Source organism: Marmota monax, unplaced genomic scaffold (genome assembly GCF_021218885.2).
Source record: "Marmota monax isolate L192 unplaced genomic scaffold, Marmota_monax_Labrador192_F-V1.1 WCK01_AAM20220418_F8-fsc00207, whole genome shotgun sequence".
NCBI lineage: Eukaryota > Metazoa > Chordata > Mammalia > Rodentia > Sciuridae > Marmota > Marmota monax.
This window is the reverse complement of record NW_026692713.1, coordinates 2,394,165-2,401,535: the sequence shown is the minus strand read 5'-3', so window position 1 is coordinate 2,401,535 and position 7,371 is coordinate 2,394,165.

Here is a 7,371-nt window from a genome sequence, read left to right as displayed (position 1 = left end):
TTACAATAGCTGAATTGTGGAATTAACCTAGATGCCCTTCAGTAGATGATTGAGTAAAGAAAATATGGTATATATACACAATGGAATATTACTCAGCATTAAAAGAGAATAAAATCATGGCATTTGCAGGCAAATGGATGGAGTTAGAGAATATCATGCTAAGTGAAGTAAGCCAATCCCCCAAAACCAAAGGCTGAATGTTTTCTCTGAAAAGTGGATGCTAATCCATAATGGATGAGTGGAGGAACTTTAGATGGGGCAAAGGTGGGGGAGCGGGCAGTGGGTAGGAAAGATGGTGGAATGAGCCGATCATCATTACCCTTGGCTAATAAACCCTCCAAACAGCCACCCATGCTAGAGAGGGTACATCTCCCCTGTGCCACAAGAGAATATAATTAACTGGGGTAGAAATCAGCGCTAACATAGCAGCATGCATGTGACTAGAATTCAGTGGGTTGAAAACTAAGATAAGCTCTGGAGCCTGAGTTCCATGTGGTTTTGTGTTTGTTTTTATTTTTGTTTTCTCCCCCTCGAAGCAGGATGCTGATCTAGATGTAGGGGAAAGTAAACATACAACATACCCAACACATTTGGAGTCAACATCCTCCTGGCACATTTTGAATCTGCGAGTCCCTGGAATAAGTCCTTCCACCTTAAAAACCTTGACATAGAGGAATTTTTGTACTTTTTACCTAATTTTTTATTTTGCCTGTATTTTCTGGGTTGAGTTGTTTTGATTCCTTTTTGTTATTATATACTTTTATGAAATTATATGCTCATAAAATTTCTTTTTAAATTAAAAAAAAGAAATTCAATTGAGAAAAGACAGTCTTTTCAATAAATGGTACTAGAGCAAATGAACATCTCTAGGTCAAAACAAACAAAACCTCAACCTAAGTCTCATACCTTATACAAAAATTAACTCAAAATGGATGATGGACTTAAATGTAAAAATGAAAAACAATTTAACTTTTACAGAAAAAAGGAAATCTTCAGGAAGTAGGGTGATGTGAAAAATTCTTAAGACACTCAAAATGTAAACCGTGAAATGAAAGATTGAAAAAAATGAACTTCATCAGAGTTAAAAACTTATGCTCAAAAGACGCTTTAAAGAGGAGGGACAGACAAGTTATAGACTGAAAGAAAAATATCTGCAAATCACATATCTGACAAAGACTAATGTCTAGACTATTCAACAGTAAAAAGAAAAGAAAAAAGGAGAAAGAAAAATATAAAGCAATCTAATAAGAAAAGGACTAGAAGACATGAAAAGATATTTCTATGAAAAATATACACAGATGAAAAACCAGCACATGAAAAGATGCTCATTAGCCATCAGGTAAATGCAAATTTAAAACCACAGTGAGCCTGGTGCAGTGGCACAGGCCTATATAATCTCAGGAACTCAGGAGGCTGAGGCATAGGATCACAAATTCCAGTCCAGCCTAGGCAGCTTAGCAAGACTCTGTCTCAAAATAAAAAATAAGTAGCAAGTTCCTGGATCCAAACAAAATAAACAACCCCCCGCCACCCACAGTGAGATCTCACTACCTATCAGAATGGACAAATGGATAACACACACACACACACACACAATGACAAATCCAAACGTTGGCAAGGATAAGGCAAAACTGGATCACCCATACATTGTTGGTGAGAATGTAAAATGGTACAGACACTCTGGAAAAGAGTTAGGCAGTTTCTTTAAAAATTTAAACATACAACTACCATGTAACCCAGCAAATTATGACTTAGGCATTTATTCCAGAAAAATGAAGACTTTAAAAATCTGTACATGAATGTTTGTAACAAGTTTATTTGTAATAGCCACAACCTGGAAACAATCCAGATGTCCTCAATGGTTAAACAAACAGTGGCCCTTCCATACCATGAATACTTGTCAGCCATGAAAAGAGATGCACAACTAATGCATACCACAACCTGGATGAATCTCCAGATAAATTTTATATGTAACCTTCTCTTTTTTGCAGTCCTGGGGATTGAATCCAGGACCTCATACATGCTAGGCAAGTGCTCTACCACTAAACTACATTCTTAGCCCCCTCTTTTATCTACCCCCTCATTTTTAAAAACTGTTGAGACAGGGTCTTACTAAGTTTCCCAGGCTGAGCTGAAACTCTTGATCTACCACCCTCAGTTTCCTGAGTAGCTGGGATTACAGGCATGAGCTATCACATACAGCTTTATATATAAGATTCTTTTTTAAAAAAATATTTATTTTTAGTTGTATTTGGACACAATACCTTTATTTTATTTATTTAATTTTATGGGTGCTGAGGATTGAACCCAGGGCCTCTGGTGAGTGCTGTACCACTGAACCCCAACCCCTATATATAACATTCTTGAATGACAAAATTATAGAAATGAAGAACTGTTGAATGTTTGTCAGGGGTTTAGGAGAAGATGAGATCGGAAGGAAGTAGGTGGATGGAGCTCTAAAAGGGCAACATGAAAGATTATCATAGTCATGGAAATGTTCTACATCTGCATCTTGCTGTATTCTGTATTCAGAGCCTAGATGGATACTCAGATACTCACCTTCTAGCTCTATCAATGGATATTGGGACTAGAGCTGGAAGTCTCAGAGTTCAACTCATATTTTTTCGTTGATTCAGAGTCACTCTGTGTATAAGTGATCTTTGAAGGTGTCAGTTCCCTCATCTTTAAATATGATAACGATTAAGTGAGGTGACACCTGTAAAGTGCTTAGCTCATAACCTGGCACCCTGGTAGGAACAATACTTGTGTTGGTAACAAAGCAAACATGGTGTGACATCTGATCAGAGACTATGGATAGAATAGTTCATGTAATTTTAAAAAATCATATTGGAGGATATATTCATGCAATTTATATACTTATATTCATTAAAATTGGGGTTATAATATTTAATAATATGGGAAATGGTTCAACTCTGCATGTAAAAGATACATTTTAAAGGTGAGGATAAAATCCTCCCAAGAAAGCATTAACAGTACTTGCCTCTGGGTAGTGATCTGTCCTTTTGACACCTCTCTTCAAAATAATAATATAATGAGATGGTGGAAGAAAAGAATAAAAGAAATTTACACATAAGCAAGCTTTAGTTGATAGCTTTCCATGAGATTTAAAAAAGTGTCATCCCTACCCCTCCTGGAAAGGAACTCCCATGTAGACCCTATAACACAGTAGTAAGGAGAAGCTGGAATTGAGGGGTAAATCTGGAATCCTAAGTGGTTTTCAATTGAGGAATGGAATCTCAGACAAGAGCATCATGCCTCATTGCACTAATCTGCTCAGACTGCTGTAATAAGATTCCACAGACAAGGCAGCTCAAACAGAAATATATTTTTTTTCACAGTTTAGAAGTCTGAGATCAAGGTGTCTGCAGGGTTGTTTTCTCTGAGACCTTTCTCCTTGGCTTACAGATGACCTTCTTCTTCCTGTGTCTCATATGGTCTTCCCTCTGTGTCTCTGTCCAAATTTCCTCTTCTTATAGAGACACAGTAATATAGGATTAAGGCTACCCCAAAGCCCTCACTTTAACTTAATTTTATTTTTAAAGATCTGATCTCTCAGCATAGTTACATTCTGAGGTACTGGGGATTAGGACTGCAACATGTGAAATTTGGGGAAGGGACACCATTTAGTCCTTAAGAATTATAAATTACTTTATGGCCAAAGTGTCCACAAACAAAGACTGGGGAAAATGTTTGCAACATATGTAACAGTTATTCTTATCCAAAATATATAGGCAGTTTATATGAACCCACAAGAGACATGTAAATAGCCCTATAGAAAAATGAGCAAAGACTATCAGTAGGCAATTTGCAGAAAAACAATACAAAATAATATACAAATAAAAAGATTGTCAATTTTATCAGTTGCAAACTTGAGAAAATTAGATCTTTTTTTTTCACCTCTAATATTAGCACAAATTAAAAAGACTTATAGCTGGGCATGGTGGTGCTTGCCTCAAATCCCAGAAACTCCAGAGGCTGAGGCAGGAGAATCACAAGTCAAAGCCAGACTAAGCAGCTTAGTGAGGCTCTGTCTCTAAATAAAAAAAAATATTTTAAAAAGGCTGGACTGGGGATGTGGCTCAGTGGTAAAAACACCCCTGGGTTTAATCCTGGATACAAAAAAAAAAAAGACTGATAATAACAAGTCTTGACAATGATATAAGTAAACGGAAACTCAAAAACACTGAGAATGAAACATAAATTGGAATGATCTTACTGAAAACTGCACATATTAAATTCTAAAATATGTATATTTTTGGCCCATGTTAAATTTCTTCTAGGAATTTACCAAATGAATGTATATATGAATATATGAAAGTATAACATTCATACATTTATTTGGTAAATATATATATTTAAAACATTTAAATATATATGTATGTGTGTATGTGTATGTGTGTGTGTTTGTTTTGGTACCAGGGATTGAACCCAGGGTGCTTAATCACAGATCCACATCCCCAGCTCTTGATTTTTAAGTTTTTATTTTGATTCAGGGTCTTGCTAAGTTGCTTAGGGTTTCACTAAATTGCTGAGGCTGGCTTTCAACTTGCAATCCTACTGTCTCAGCCTCAAAAATCCCTGGGATTACAGTATGCACCACCATGCCTGGCTCAAATGACTGTATGTAGGAAGATTTACTCTCTTTCAGTGTGGTGCCAGGGATCACGTGTAAACCCAAGGAAGTGCTCTACCACTGAGCTACATCTGCAGCACTGCTCTCTATTTTTTTTCTGCTGTAAATGTAAAAAAAAAAAAAAGTAAATGTCCAATGAAGAGAAGTAAAATTCAATCATCATATAGTCTTACAATGTATAGAATATCCTATTAAAAAGAACAGATGTCATATATGTGCTTAGAGTAAAATAAAGATCTTTAAGACAAATGAAAGCTATTTGCAGAACTATATTCTACTGTGATCTGCTTTACGTTTTATTTGTATATGTATTGAAATATATAAAAAGCTTTGAAAAGATATTCACCAAACTATCCAGGAGTTATCTCAGGAGGAGAATAAAGGTGAGATTGGGGAAAGTGGAAGGGAAGTTTTCACATTTTGCTCTTTATATTTCTGTGTTACTGAAATTCTGTACAACTAGAATTAAAAATATATACACTTGCATGACCCTCTCCTCACCACACCCAAGGAAGGAAAAAAAAGGCGTCCTCTTCTAAAGATCATTTCAGAATCCCTGGCCACTGCCTCAAGTCTCTCAGGCTTCTAAGAATGGCAGCCACCTTGTGAGAGCCTTGATTGCTCCAAATCTTTGCTTTAATCAATGTAATTAGCAGAGCCTCAATTAAGCTCGAAGGCAGTGGCTTCTGTCCTGGGCTGCCCTGCCCATCTCCTTCAGTGAGTGACTAAGCAGCCCTTCCAAATGTGTGTCTCTTTCTCTCTCTCCATCTTCTCCATATTTCCTGTCATGACTCAAGACAGTTGTGAGCCAGTGGGAGACTCTGAAATCTTCTGATTTGTTAGGTATTGTTCCTGCTTGCTGTGTCGCTTTGCATCTTTAAGTTGTTCATTAGTGAATCTGACTTCTAAAATTTCCTTCTGTCCCTCCAAGCCTGCATCATCTCCTGTTTTCCAGTTCATTGAAGTTCTACCTTAGTCACCAAAACCAGAAAACTGTGAGTCACCATTGCCCCACCCTTTATACCTGGTCAACCACTAAACCTGTGGAGCTGAGTCCAAAACTTGTCTCTACTCTGTCCCTTTCCTCTATCTCTACTGGCAGTGCATTATTACCTCTTACCTAGATAATTTTCATTCTCATCTTTTACCACTCCATTTTCCCTCCAGTTGAAGAGAAAGCCTGTTAGCAGGAAAATTTAACCATGTTATTCACAACTTAAAACATTGCTGCATCTGTGGCTCACTGGATGGAATCTGTAGGGAAGGAAAAGGGGATCCCCTTTATTGTTCATTGCAGATACTCCTACAACAAAAGAAAGGTTAACACAAGAAAAGCATTAACATTTTCTATTACAGTTTTACATGACACAGGAGCCTTCAGATTGAAGACCAAAAGACCCAGGGTGAACTTCCCATTTTTATGCTTAGCCTCTATGAAGAATGGACAGCTATGTAGAAATATGAAAAAAGGATATGAGCTAATGAAAACTGACTGAATGGGGAAACCCGGAAAGGACTCTCTTCTCAGCTTCTTCTTGGGCCCTCAAAGATAGAATTTCTTCCTCCCAGGTATAGGATGGGACCTCTGGGGTGAGGGCCTTAGTTTCTTTATGGACATATTCTATATGGAAAATAGAAAGTTAGAGCAATAGTTTTTGGTTTTATGGCTGGCTTTGGGAAGGTTTTCTGGTTTATATGACCTGCCTTGGAGAAGAGGAATTCTAATTTCTGTGGCTTTCCTGGGGGAAGAGTGAAAGCAGGAGATAGGAGCACAGGACAAGGTCAGAAAGAAACAAGAAATACTGCTTCTGAGGCCTTTGCTTTGGGGCATCAATTTCTCAGCCTCAACAAGTCCAAACCCCTTGATGAGGTGTACATAGCCTAATGCCACTGCCCAGGCCACCACCCCTGCAGACATCCTGGGAATGTCCCCTTTCAAATAGCTGTTCACAGAGCTCTGCCAGTGCCTATGCCTCTTTCTCTTGTTGGGGATCTTCAGGACACATGATGATTTTTTTCTTTAGCATCCACTCCCATTTCTTATGGTACCCACACCCCACGAACCATGTGCCTTTCAATCCTTGTGTGGTTTAGATAGGTGACTCCAGGTCCCCTCTCCCCAACTTCTGGCCTAGCCAGATCATTTAGCCTCTCTGTTCCTGGAATTTTAGTTTTGAATATTATAAGCCTTGAAGAGAAAGCTCCTGTCTGGCTCAGCTCAGCTCCCTGAGACTACTTCTTCAACCTTCCTCTGATTCTGTGAATTTACTTATAAACAATTTACATATCCCCCCCCCCCTTTTTAAACTTAAGCAAGTTGGGTCATTTTGGTTGCTTATAATTAAAGAATTCCCAATGAACCCTGCCTTTCTACATTTTTTTTTCTTTTGATGCTGGATATTGATTCCAGACCTTCAAAATGCTAAGTTTGTACCCTGCCACTGAGCTGCCAGACAAACTCCTGCTTGTCCTTGAGGACCCAAGTTATGTCCATTTACTCATTAATTCATCCAACAAATATTTATTTAAAAATTCTATAAGCTGGGCTTGTGCTAGGAGATAAAAATACAATAATAAAAGAAACACGTAGGGTTCTTGGACATATAAACCCCCAAATATGCTGAATAAACAACTTTTAAGGGACCTCAGGTGTGAAGGATAGAGTTAATTATATTTATCTGTTCTTGGAATTTTTCAGCATTGTTCTGAGTAATAGA